The sequence below is a fragment of the Hemitrygon akajei genome, chromosome 2 (genome assembly GCF_048418815.1).
Source record: "Hemitrygon akajei chromosome 2, sHemAka1.3, whole genome shotgun sequence".
Lineage (NCBI taxonomy): Eukaryota > Metazoa > Chordata > Chondrichthyes > Myliobatiformes > Dasyatidae > Hemitrygon > Hemitrygon akajei.
This window is the reverse complement of record NC_133125.1, coordinates 136,937,349-136,951,964: the sequence shown is the minus strand read 5'-3', so window position 1 is coordinate 136,951,964 and position 14,616 is coordinate 136,937,349.

Here is a 14,616-nt window from a genome sequence, read left to right as displayed (position 1 = left end):
TCCTATCATTCCGTGACTGTGTGGTATAAAAAAACTGGTAGTTTAACTACATGCAGAAGACAACTACAAAACACTGTCATGAGAAATTGCCAGCTATTCGAAAAAGTCGATTTAACTGAACAAAAGAGAAACATGGTCCAATCAAATTGGACACGCAGTACCAATTTCAGAAAATGCTTAGTGTGTTCAAAATAGACTGGTATCATCCTGGGCCACACTGTGTGATGAGTGGTATGTCAGTTCATTGTCAAACAATACACATTCAGCTTATCCCTATACATCATAAATATAGGTTCCAGCATTAACGCTGCCAAATACCATCACAGGTTATTTCTTGCAAGACTAAATAAACTGCTTCCCATCTTAATATTGCCGTCAAGAAACATGTCCCAGTTTCTACACAGAGAATTGTAATGCTTTCAACATGTTTAGCATCTAAAAGAGAAAGTTAGATTAATGTTCTTGGGTGCTCACCTTCAAAAGAACCTGCAGGGTTCAGGATCTGAAACCTCAACCGATCGGTCTCTTTTAGATCCTGTCGACTGTCTGTGTAGTGGCAATATTTTCTATTTTTATCTCTGATTTGCAGCTTTCCTTTTCATCTTCTCATATTTATTAAAAGACATCCTTTACAATGAATCCATATTCTATTACTATAAATCCATATTTCATTAGTGTTGCAATTTTTTTTTAAATGTCTTGTGCATTGCAAACACCTCAGTGAAAATAGCAGTATGTTTTCTGAAAGGGTTCCACCACATAGAATTTCAAGCACAACTCAGAGTTGTAACACAACAGCATTCATTAGCAATCATGAATAATTATTTGTAGTCCTCACATAAGCACAATTAGATATTAATTTATTCAGGTAAATTAACGATTGCTTGAATGTAAATTGTGGACCATGCCTCAGAAAGATGACATCCATCAGCAGGAAACCCACCATCTGTGCGATACCCTCTTCTCAAAGCTGCCATCAGGCAGGAGGAATGGGAGCCTGATTCCTGCCACTACCTGTAAGAAGTTTGTACGCTCTCCCCACAGTCGCACGGGATTCCTCCGGGTGCTCCGGTTTCCTCCCACAGTCCAAAGACCTACTGATTGGTAGGTTACTTGGTCACTGTAAATAGACTAGTATTAAATCAGGGAATTACTGGGTAGCATGTCTGAAAGTGCTGGAAGGGTCTATTCCATGTTGAATCTCAATAAAATCATAGTAAGTCACAAAACCATGGAGAGATATGGCATGGAAACTGGCCCTGGTGGGCCCACACCAACTATCAGCCATCTATTTGCATTATATCTACATTAGCCCCGCATTCTCATCAGCACTCCCCACTCACCTACGCACGAGGAGCAATTGGCAGTGTTCTGACCCATACGAGGAGGAAACTGAGGTGGTCACAAGGAGAACATGCAAAGTCTACACAGGCAACGCCCAATGTTGGGATTGAACTAGGTCTCTGGTGCTGTGAAGTGGTAAGTCAGATAGCTCCACCACCATGCCACTTGCATTGGGCCAACCCATCTTAAAAACCCCCAGTGTGGACAGCAGGCATTTTAATATTGTATCAGCCACAGGTACTTAACAATGGTAATACAGTTAGATAGAGAAATCCCAGCATACTGTTACAGCTTCAGACTTTCCTTGTACTTTGTTATTTCTTTCTGCAAGAACAGGCACATACGCAAACGAGTAATTGGCTCTATACTGAATACAGAAGGCAAGATAACTTACTTTACACAAGGAAACATATCTTCGAATCGTGATGAGTATGCTACCGTTGTTACAGACTTCATTAAAACCTATGTGGATGAGTGTGTGCCTACAAAGACTTGCTGTACATTCCCAAAGCAAAAGCCGTGGATGAACCAGGAGGTATGTAGTCTGCTGAAGGCGAAATCTGTGGCATTTGAGGCTGGTGGCCCAGGTCTGTACCAGAAAACCAGGTATGACCTGCACAGGGCTATTTCAAGGGCAAAGAGACAATTTCAAACAAGGTTGGAGGCGATGTCAGATGTAAGACAATTCTGGCAGGGTTTGCAAGACTTTTCTTCCTACAAGGCGAAACCCAATAGCATGAATGGCAGCGATACTCTAGTACCAGATGAACTCAACACCTTCTATGTCTGCTTTGAAAAGGAGAATATAACTACAGTTGCAAAGATCCCTGCTTCACCCTGTGACCCTGTGATCTCTGTCTTGGAGGTTGGTGTTAGGCTGTCTCTAAAGAGAGTGAACACGCACATGGCCGAAGGACCCGGCAGTGTACCTGGTGAGGCTCTGAAAACCTGTGCCAACCAACTGGCGAGAGTAGTCAAGGACATTTTTAACCTCTCACTGCTACAGCTAGAAGATCCCACTTGCTTCAAAAAGGCAATAATTATACCAGTGCCGATGAAGAATAATGTGGGCTGCCTTAACAACTATTGCCCTGTAGCACTCACATCGACAGAGATGAAATGCTTTGAGAGGTTGGTCATGACTAGACAGAACTCCTGCCTCAGCAAGCACCTGGACCCATTGCAATTTGCCTATGATCACTATAGGTTAACGGCAGACGCAATCTCAATGGCTCTCCAAATGGCTTGAGACCACCTAGACAACGCAAACACCTACGTCAGGATGCTGTTCATTGACTATAGCTCAGCATTTAATACCATCGTTCCCAAAATCCTGATTGAGGAGTTGCAGAACCTGGGCCTCTGTTCCTCCCTCTATAATTGGATCCTCAACTTCCTAACCGGAAGACCACAATCTGTGCGGATTGGTGATAACATATCCTCTTTGCTGTCGATCAACACTGACGCACCTCAGGGGTGTGTGCTTAGCCCACTGATCTATTCTCTGTATACACATGACTGTGTGGCTAGGCATAGCTCAAATACCATCTACAAATTTGCTGATGATACAACCATTGTTGGTAGAATCTCAGATAGTGATGAGAGGGCGTACAGGGGTGAGATATGCCAACTAGTGGAGTGGTGTTGCAGCATCAACCTAGCACTCAACATCAGTAAGAGGAAAGAGTTGATTGTGGACTTCAGGAAGGGTAAGATGAGGGAACACATACCAATCCTCATAGAGGGATCAGAAGTGGAGAGAGTGAGCAGTTTCCAGTTCCTGGGTGTCAAGATCTCTGAGGACCTAACTTGGTCCCAACATATTGATGCAGCTATAAAGAAGGCAAGACAGCAACTATACTTCATTAGGTGTTTGAAGAGATTTGATATAACAACAAATACACTCAAAACCATTTATAAATGTACTGTGGAGAGCATTCTGCCAGGCTGGTATGGAAGGGCGGGTGCTGCTGCATAGGACTGAAAGAAGCTTAGGAGGGTTGTAAATTTAGTTGGCTCTATCCTGGGTACTAGCCTACAAAGTACCCAGGACATCTTCAAGGAGCAGTGTCTCAGAAAGGCAGCGTCCATTATTAAGGACCCCCAGCACCCAGAGCATGCCCTTTTCTTACTGTTATCATCAGGTAGGAGGTACAGAAGCCTGAAGGCACGCACCCAGCGATTCAGAAGCAGCTTCTTCTCCTATGCTATCTGATTTTTAAATGGACATTGAACCCGTGAACACTAACTCACCTTTCAAATGTACAGGCAGTCCCCGAGTTACGAATGTCCGACTTATGGACAACTCGTACTCACGAATCGAGGAAGGAGAACGCCATCGCCATTTTAAGTCAGATCGCGACGCCATCCGCCATTTTAAGTCGTTGCCATTGACACTGTGTTGAGTGTTTAACTTTGTATTTGGCTAAATTTTTCTTAATAAGATTCACCCTGGCCACGACCTCCCCCCACCCCTATTCCGGTCAGTGCAGTGCAGTGCAGACTATGGTAGTGCAGTCAGATCAGTACTGGGCTAGAGAATGGAGGTTCTCAAGTTCGATTTAGTGACAGACTGATCCCGTGCCAGGTTGATGTCAATCCAGTGACTTCTGTACCATCCGTGTTGGGTTGATGTCAAGCTCGCAACTCGACCTCGTAAAAAGAACACTGCCACCTGCAGTTTAAATTCCCATGCAGAATATTCCGGAGGATCAAATACCCAAACCCAGCACAGCTCCCACTTGTCCCATTTAACCTGTCCCAGTGCGGTGCAGTTTAGCACCCGGGGAATTCAGTGCGGTGGTCCTTAGGACCCAGCAGACCTTGGGAGCCGGCGCAGGTCAGGACCTGCCACCCGCAGTGTTTCTGTTCCACTGACGGGAAGTGATTGTGATTGAAAATAAAGTGGAAATAATAAAGCGTTTGGAAAGAGTTGAAGCACCATTGGTCATTGGAAAAGAGTTAGGCTACAATCGGTCAATGATCGGAACAATTTTAAAGGATAACTGATAAAGTGATGTTACGAATGTGCCACAACTCTGAGGGGCCGAAGGGTACAAAGTCGCCCCCTCCTTTTTGAGAATCGCAAGATCGCTATTAATTCAGGTCTGGGACCCAGGAAATGAGAGAGAGACACGCAGAATCCACAAGGTTTGCAATGTGTTCTGGCCTCAGTGAAAATGGAACCATTGATAATGGCTATTGTCTCGTGGAGACGGAATTGTGTATTGAGTACTGTACTATTCATTGAAGCCCCTCAGGGGACGACCAGAGTGGGCTGGTTGAGGGATTGCATCATCCCAACCTGATTGACATCTGAGACCCCGTGAGTAAGGATAAAAGAGGGTCTGGGGAACAACCCCTTTAGACGCACCAGGAGAAACGCTAGAAATCCCGTGACAGCGTTTAATAGCGACAGTCGGTGGGGGGCTCGTGTGCGTCCTTCCCTTGCCTGGGATTGGTGAGCTCACCACGGAAGAACGGCTTTAGCTAAGGAAGAGGCCACAAGTGAACGGCCACCCCAACGAGACTCCGACGGATCGGAATCATAAAAGGAAAGCCGGCAAGTTTTTTTCTCCCAAAACTCTCTCTCTCTCCAACCATTGCAAACCCAGTGGTCCCCAAAGGCTGCAGCCTGCATGAACTGAGTGAACTTTATATTTCCATCGGACAATACATTATCCCCTAGACAACGATAGAGCTTATTTCTTATTGATTATTATTATACCCGCACTTTTAGATTTAGTATTGACGACGTATATTATCTGTATATTTGCATTGATATTATTTTCGTCTATTTTTACTAATAAATACTGTTTAAAAATAGGATCATCAGACTTCAACGGACCTCTCTATCTTTGCTGGTAAGTGACCCAGTTACGGGGTTCGTAACAGTGAGAATAATGGAGCATGTGAAAGGCCCTGCCCTGATGAAAGCTACAATCATTACTAAGCAACGCAGTGGTTTAATTATTGGAATGTATACGTACTTGTTCCGACTTACATACAAATCCGACTTAAAGACGGACTCAGGAACAGAACTCGTACGTAACCCGGGGACTGCCTGTATAGTATTTCAGTCTCTGCACGATTTTTAACCTATTAAACATACGTATGCTATAATTGATTTTCTTATTTATTTATGTATTATTATTATTATTATTGTTATTTTCCTTTTCTTCTATGCTATGTATTGCATTGAACTGCTGCTGTTATGTTAAAAAATGTCATGACACAATAATAAACCTGATTCTGATTCTTTTCACCAGATCAGGATTACACTAAATTTGGATTTACCAACTGAGGCCCACGCTTGCTGATTTTAATGGATGCAACACTTAGCATAGTAGGCACATTAACATTACAGTGCTCCAAGGTTCTGAACAAAACTGCCACCGGGGTCCCACACTTCTGTGTGTTTTTTTCCCATTCTCTCTTCTCCCCTCTCCTGTCAGGCAGAAGCTACAAAAGCCTGAAAGCATGTAGCATCTGCGTCAAGGACAGCTTGTACCCTGACTATCGCAATAAGACTATTGCAAGTTCTCCTTGTCTGATCAGAAGCAATGTTGACCTCACAATTTAACCTGTCATGGCTTTGCCCCTTCGCTTTGTGCATGCCTGCTTGAACTGCACTTTCTCTGTAGCTGTAATGCTCTTCTGCACTCTGTTATTGATTTGCCTTGTATTACATTAATGCAAAAAGAAACAAAAATGCACCAACTCCAAATGCCTGGCCCCCTTCCTTGCACGCAAAAAAAACCTAACAGATCACTGCACATGGAAAAACAGCAGCGAGGACATCAAACTCCAATCCCACAATGCCTCTACGCACACACAATGTACCATATAGTCCACACGGTAAAACAGAAACAAGGGCGTCACATCCCAGTTCCCTAATCGGCAACAAGAAAGAAGGTCAAAAACACAGAAAACTGAAGCAGACCGACATGTACTACAGTTAGTTTGAACTACAGTCCACAGTCCAATTCATAACTCGCAGAATTTCCATAATATCCTCCGACAGCACCGAGGAGAGCGACTGCTGAACACAACGGCCATCTGGGGAGAACAACCACTCGTTGGTGGAGGAGGGAAATAACAACTGCAACACCATTGCACCATATCCTTTAAAAAGATTCGTGAGCAATGATCCATTAACCTCAGATTTAAAAATAACAGGTGACCTGGTAGTTTCTGAGGATTGTTCCAGATTTGTACCACTCTCTGGATGTGCACCTATCTTCTAATTGATTTCTTAACAGGATGGCTTTGAATTTTAGACAACTCTTTCTCAATTTTTATCCCCCAAGTAGTGGAAATAGCTTTTCTACATACACCCTATCATACTGGTGGTTTTGATCATATCACACCTTGCTTTCTCATCTCCAGGGCATGGAATTTATAGGTGATAATTCAATATTTTGCTGAATTGTAACAGTTGACATTGTGAAGGATTAGCAGTATGTGTTGTTCCAGAGAATAGAAGTCTAATCTTTGGTCTTTATGTAGAAAATGCTATAAGTGCTATGTATTCAGTTCAGCTTGATGGATAATCTGCCCAGCATTTTATTACACTTGCTTAATTTTGTACATTGTTCATTGTAAACTGTCAGTAGCCTTGCAATACATTAATCTCCTGTGTTTTATTTAGCACAGATTGATCTGTTTTTATAATAAGGTCAACAGTCAATTCAATATCATCTCATATTTAAATCATGCTAACATCCATTCTTAGTAAAGACCCAAGTTCTCCATAGGGATATCAGAGTAGGAATCCATATTCTTATTGTATGGACTAACAGGAAATATAATAATTTAGACCCATTGACTGCCGCTTGTGAAGTTCAGATCTATCGAAAGTACTTTTCCAGATTCAAACAATTTTCTCTCTCTGTCTCTCCCTCTCTCCCCCTCCCTCTATCATCATTCCATAGACTCTGGTAAAAACCCTTCTCTCCATCTCTCCCTTTCAAGCCAAATCATTTAATTTCCTCCAACAGTAACTTCCATTTATATATTGCCTTTAATGTGGTCAAAATTCCCTTCAATCTGTCGTGGGAGCATTACCAAACATAAATTGGCACTGACCTGAATAAGACCCTACTAGTTGATGTAGGATCAATCTTGAACACAGAAACAAAATTTATTAAGAATAGCATTAATGGATTAAGATGAGATTGAGAAGCAAAGACACTTGTGGAGAAAATTTCTGGCACCTGTAAGCATGCTTGCCAATGGTAGAGCAATTATAGTTAGTGACGTTGAATTCGCTAGGTACAGATATCCTGGAAGAATCTAAGCTGGGAGTTAGTGGAGAGCAAAAAGAGCATTGAAACAATGGAACAATTTGAAAAAAATGAAGCTGTGAAATTTAAAGATGTTGCTTGAATGAGAGATGATACTGAATTAGCAAGGAGTGAACAATGGAGATAATTAGGAAATGGGAGGAGGCCAATTGACCCACAATTTATGGAGTGTGGAAGAAGGCACACCATTCAGGACAATATTGTAAGTTTAAGGTAGCGTTGTTTATTGTCACATTTTCTTTCTATTCCTCAACACAACATATTTCACACTAGTATTCCCCTTCTAACTTCCTCTAGCACACTACCTCCTCTATCACCACAGTAACATTCCCAACTATTCTTTCCTCAGTCATTATCCTTTTATTTTTTCCTCAGTGTCTTTCTCCTTTTTCTCACGTGGTGATCTCCCCCTGGGCTGTGTCCTCCACTGGTATGAGTACTACCTTACATTCTGATTCTCCTGTTACATTTTCCTCCCACAAAAGGTTGAATAAGTTGGGGCTTTTCTCTTTAGAGTGAAGGAGGAGGAGACACTACTTCAAACTTCAAAGATCAGAGTAAATTTATTATCAAATTACATACATATGCCACCAAATGCTACTCTGAGATTCATTTTCTTGTGGGCATTCACAGTATATACAAAGAAGCAGGATAGAATCAATGAAAAAATGCACATAACAAAGACAGGCAGACAACTAATATGCAAAAGACAACAAACTGTGCAAATACAAAAAAAATATGAATAATAATAATAATAAATGGTGGCATCCGTTAGTCTCGCGAGACCATGGATCTGCGCCTGGAAAATCTGCTGGAGTGTCCTCTCCAGGGCGTAGGCCTGGGCAAGGTTGTGTGGAAGACCGGCAGTTGCCCGTGCTGCAAGTCTCCCCTCTCCACGACACTGATGTTGTCCAAGGGAAGGGCAAAGGCTGATACAGTTTGGCACCAGTGACGTCGCAGGAGTTGCCAGAACGAGGTTGAAGGAAACGTCGGACTGCCTTAGGGACTCCAGCTCCTCAGGGTTTACTCCCGAAGCCTTTCCCATGAGTGGGTATGGCCACAAGGCAGCAAAGGTTTGAAATCAGAGTTTCCCTCTCTTAGATGGACTGCCTTCCCAGGCTGACAAGCTCCATCTACCCAATAAACATCAAGAACATGAGCTGTAATGTTCTTAAGATTGAGTCCATAGATTGTGGAATCAGTTAAATGGTGGGGTGAGTGAAGTTGTCCCCTTTGGATCAAAAGCCTTATGGTTGAGGGGTAATAACTGTTCTTGAGCCTGAAGGTGTGGGACTTGAGGCTCCTGCACCTCTTTCCTTATGGCAGCAATGAGAAGAGAGCGTATCTTGGATGGTTTGGGTCCTTAATGGCGGATGCTGGTTTTCTGCAACAGCACTCCTTGTAAATCTGCTCAAAGGTGGGAAGTTCTTCTCCTGTGATGGACAGGGCTGAACTACAGAGGATGGGGATGTGGTCTGACCCCTGCACACATAGCATGCAGGCCCGCCTGCATGTGGACACACCCTTTTGCCCGTGAACTAGATCCCTGGCTATGGGTAAATGGCACAGCCTTGCAGGAGTCAAAGCCTATGGGAGTAAACCCGGACAGCAAATCTAGAGTGGACATCAATGAACATCCTACTGGCAGTTCCTGCAACCAAGCTGGTGTTAAACGTATTACTTCATAAGCTTTCCTTTGGACGACACTGGTGAGGCCGAGAGGGGGATCTTGACGACTGGGCATCTCGGGATCTCCTTACCTTCCGCCCAGGCTTGTGACGATGATCATCATCACCCATTGTCCTTCGAGACAGACAGATGTCAACCAGCACCATGCTACCGTGCTGGCTCAGAAAAAAGAGTAGAGGATAGTTTCAATGCGCTGACTTCGGGGTTATGAGACCGACATGCTTCCGCTGCGCCACTCCGCTACTGTATATCTCCATCACACATCTATTCAAGTTTGCCAAAGTTTTAGATGACATGCCAAATCTGTGCAAACTTCTAAGAAAGTAAAATGGCTGCTGTGCATTCTTTGTAATGGCACTTACATGCTGGATTCTGGACAGATCCTCAGAAATGATAACACCAAGGACTATCTCCACCTATAATCTCCTGATAAGGACTGGTTCATGGACTCCAGTTTCCTTCTGAAGTCAATAATAATCTCTTTGGTCTTGCTGACATTGAGTGAGTGTTTGCTGTTGTGGCACCATTCAGCCAGATTTTTAATCGCCCTTCAACATGCTGGTTCATCACCACATTTTACTTGGCCCACAACAAACTTAAATATGCCATTGGAATTGTACATCACATCCAAGTCTTAGGTATAAGGTGAGTAGAGCAGGGGTTAAGCGCAGAACCTTGTGCTTTGCCTGTGCTGATGGTGATTGTGGAAGAGATGTTGTCAATCTGAACTGACTTGCAGTCTGCAAATGTGGAAATCATAGATCCAGATGCACCAGGAGGTATTGAGGTCTAGGTCTTGGAGTTTATTGATTAGTTTTGAGGGGATGATACTGTTGAATGCAGAGCCGTGGTCAATGAAGAGCATCCTGATGTATGCGTCTTCACTCCCCGGATGTTACAGGCCTGAGTGAAGAGCCAAAGGAATGGCATCTGCTGTTGACCTGTTGTGATGCTAGGCAAATCAAAGCAGAGTAAGGTCACTCCTCGGGCAGGAGCTGATATGCTTCAACACCAAAGAACGAAGCACTTCATCACAGTGGATGCAAGTGTGTCTGGATGATAGTCATCGAGGCAGTTTACTACATTCTTCTTGGGCACAGGTATAACAGAAGCTTGCTTGGATCTGATGGGTACATCGGACTGCCGAAGCAAGAGGTTAAAGATATCAGTGAACACTCCAGCAAGTTTAATAGCATAGGTCTTCGGTACTCGGCCAGGTACCACATCTGGGCCAGATGCTTTGTGTGGGGTCATACTCCTGATAGATGCTCTAACATTGACCCCAGAGCTTGAAATCTCTGGGTTGTTGGTGGTTGTGGAAGTTCATGAAGGTACCTCCATGTTTTGTCAGTTAAAATGTGCATAAAATGCATTGAGCTTATCTGGAAGAAAATCCTGGTTATCACCTATGTTGCTTGGTTTCACTTTGCTGGAGGTGATAGCATTCAATCCCTCCCACAGCCATCAAACATGCTTCTGTGACTCAAGTTTGGTCCAGAATTGCTGCTTCACACGTAAGATGGCTTTCCAGAGGTTGCATCTGAACCTCTTGTAATTTATATGGTCGCCAGACCTGAACATCACTGATCTGGCTCTCAGCAGATTGCAGATCTTTTCGTTCATCCAGGGCTTCTGTTTGGGGAAGATTCTGAATGATTTTGTGAGGACACACTTGTCTATAACTGACATTATAGAAGCTATGACAACTATGACATATTCATTCCGATCCTCTGATGAGCTCTTGAACATGGGCCAGTCCACCAACTCAAAGCAATACTGTGGCCACTTCTCTACCTCCCACAGCCATCTCTCTGGAGCCTTGCTCTTCAGCCTCTGCCTGTAAGCAAGCAGGAGGAGGTCAGGCAGATGATCAGATTTCCTGAAATGGAGTCTTAGGGTCAAAGGTAGGCATTCGTAGTCATAGTATAACAGTGTTCGAGTTTGCTGGGATCCTTGGTGCTACAGTTGATGTGTTGATGATAATTGGGCAGAGATTTCTTCAAACAAGCTTGACTGAAGTCCTCGACAATAATTTGAAAGGGATTAGGGTTGGTTATTGTTTATTAATCTCTGCACTCAACACCTCAAGTTCTTGCTTTAACATTAGTCTTTGGAATTATATAAATGGCCGCTGGATCACGGAGGAGAACTCCATAGGCAATTCGAATGAATGATACATAATCATTATAAGTTCCAGGTCAGTAGAATAAGAGTGGTATTCTACTCTTATAGCATAATAGCATGTCACTACATGATAGAGGTGTACAAGATTATAAAATGAATACCTAGAGTGGACAGTCAGCACCTTACTTCAATGTGGCAATGGCCAATGCCAGACGACATCCATTTAAGGTGAGGAGAGGAATGTTTAGGGGAGATGTCAGAGAATGGTATGTTACACAAAGAGTGGTGAATGCCTGGAATGCCCTGTCAGAGGTGGTGGTAGATGCTGACACAACTGGGACATCTGAAATCTCTGATATTCACATGGTTGTCAGAAAAATGGAGGGTCATGGGCTGTGTAGGAGGGAAGGGTTAGACTGGTTGAGGTGTATGTTTATAAAAGTCAGCACATCTTGAGCTAAAGTGCCCATGCAGTTCCATGTTCAATGATCTAAGACATTCTATCCTCTTCCCTTAGTATGTATGCCGTGCCCTTCATTTCGGCTGCTATGGCCTGCCTGTTCATTCTTCACTCCCACCACACCTTAAGAGGACTTTGCCCTCTTCTTTCCAAGAGTCATGTATTCGTCCCCACTTGGTCAGTTTATCAGTTAAAGTTTTATTTATGTGTACAAACCTGCAATAATTTTGATTCAAGGCACAATACTGTAGAAATAAGAACTGGATGAATGTCCCAGCATCTGTGAAGAGAGACAAACTCCTCGACAAAGAAAGATGTACTTAATCCAGTTTTAAATATATGTCTTACTATTCAATATTAGAAGATGCTGTCATATTTCACAGCACCAGGCAATCACTCCGCAACTTATTTTAAAATTAACTACCATTTTTCCCCCAGATCTCAGTATTTCAACTGTTCATTAATTCTAATTGATTCACAAAGAATGTAGGAAGTTACTATGTGCTGCAGAATGGGAAGGTAGATCATAGTTTAACATGCTGTGCAAGTGCAAGTTGGTGTGAAGTTACAACCCACGGCCTCACAAGGCAGTGCTTAACAAATGTTCCTATGTTTCTGCTTTAAAGTCTCCTATAATGAGATTTATACAACAGCCCATTAGCATAATTGTGGAGTATGCCAGTTTTGAAAAGCCTTTTTTATAACCTTCCTCCTTCTAACTTTCTTCCCACCTTCCCTTCTGATCTTCATCCCGTCTTCCCATTTCTATCCCCTTTCTCACTCACAGCCCCTCTTCACCCATTTTACCCCACTCAGATTCAGATTCAGATTCAGTTTATTGTCATTTAGAAACCACAAATGCAATGCAGTTAAAAAATGAGACAACGTTCCTCCAGAATGATATCACAAAAGCATATGACAAAACAGATTACATTCCTTCAGCTTCCTGGTTCCATCCATCCACTTCATACGCAGGTACCCTCTTCTTCATCTGTTTTTATCTGCCATTCACCTCTCCCCTATTAGTTTCAATTTTCAACTCCTTTCCTTATCAGACTTCAGCTACTGGTTGTGTTCTGACTTGAATATGTCAATGACATATCCTCGAACCCCCCCTCCCCCCCACACACACTTTGCTCCATCTGTTGTAGCATTTACAAAATGCTAGAGGAACTTAGCAGGTCAGGCAGCATCTATGGAAAGGAATAAAGAGTCAATGTTTTGGGCCAAGACCTGTCATTAGGACTAGAGAAAAAAAGCAGAAGAAGCCAGAATAAGAAAATGGGGGAGGGGATGGAGTACAAGTAAGAAGGAGGTAGGTGAAGCCATGTGAGGAGGTAGGTAAGTTGGTGGGGGAGTGGGTGGTGAGAGGCTAGGAGGTGATAGCTGGAAGAAAGTAAAAGACGAAAGAAGAAAGAATCTAAAGAGAGGAGAATGGACCACGGAAGAAAGGGAAGGAGGAGGTGCACCAGCGGGAGGTGATAGGCAGGTAAAGTTAAGACAAGAGGAGACAAGGGAGCCAGAATGGGAAATGGAAGAAGAGAGATGGGGGACTGGGAGAAATTATCGATGTGAGAGAAATTGATGTTAATGCCATCGTCGGAGGCCATTCAATCAGAATATGAAAATGAATATACGTACTTTGATAATAAACATACTTTGAACTTTGAGTCTTTCATGATTATCAACTGTATTTGGTGCTCCAGGTGTGGCCTCTTCTACTTGATGTAGATTGGGGACCAGTTTATCAGGCATCTTCACTCCATCCACATCAAGCAGGATCTTCTGCTGTCCAACAATTTGAAGTCCAATCTCCATTCCCATTCTGACATCTCATTCCACAGCCTCCTCTACTGCCAAGATGAGGCTACTCTCAGGCTGGAGGAACAACACCTCATATTATGATTGGGTAGCCTCCAACCAGATGGCACGAACATCCATTTCTCTACAATGCAATAATTTTTCCCTGTTCACCCTTCTCTCTTCTTATATTCCCCATTCTGGCTCTCTTGTCACCACTTTTCTTCTTCTAACTTGCCTATCACTTCCCTTTGGTACATCTCCTCCTTCTGGTTCTCTGATGGTCCATTCTCCTCTTCTATTAGGTTCCTTCTTTGCTCTGATTGAGTTCTTGACCTTTTCTACATATCACATCCCAGCTTCCCTCATCCACGTGGCTTCACCAAACACCTTGTAACTTGTATTCCTTCTCCTTCTCCACCTTCTTCCCCTTTCTTTCTATTTCTGATGAAGGATCTCAGCCTGAAACATTGGCTATTTATTTCTTTCCATAGATACTGTCTGACCTGCTGAGTTCCTGTGCGGGTTACTTTGGATTTCCAGTTCTGCAGAATCTCTTGTGTTTATGATTTGCTCCATCTGTTATACACCCCTTTTTCCTCTCACTCTTTGTTTGCCTCCGTCAGTCATTCACCTGCACAATCTCTCAACTCCACCATAGCTCAGCTCTCTTACACGTTTATTACCTCACACCCCTCCTCAGTCCACCAATCACCTCAGAATTCTTTTTCTTTGTTCCCCTTCGCCTCTTTGTTATCTCACACTTCCACTCTCCATTCTGATGCAGGGATTTGATCTGATATGCTGACAATTCTTCTCCTGCCACAAATGTTACTCAACCATCGAGTTTTTCCAGAGATTATATAGTAGCTTGTTGCTCCAGATTTCAACATC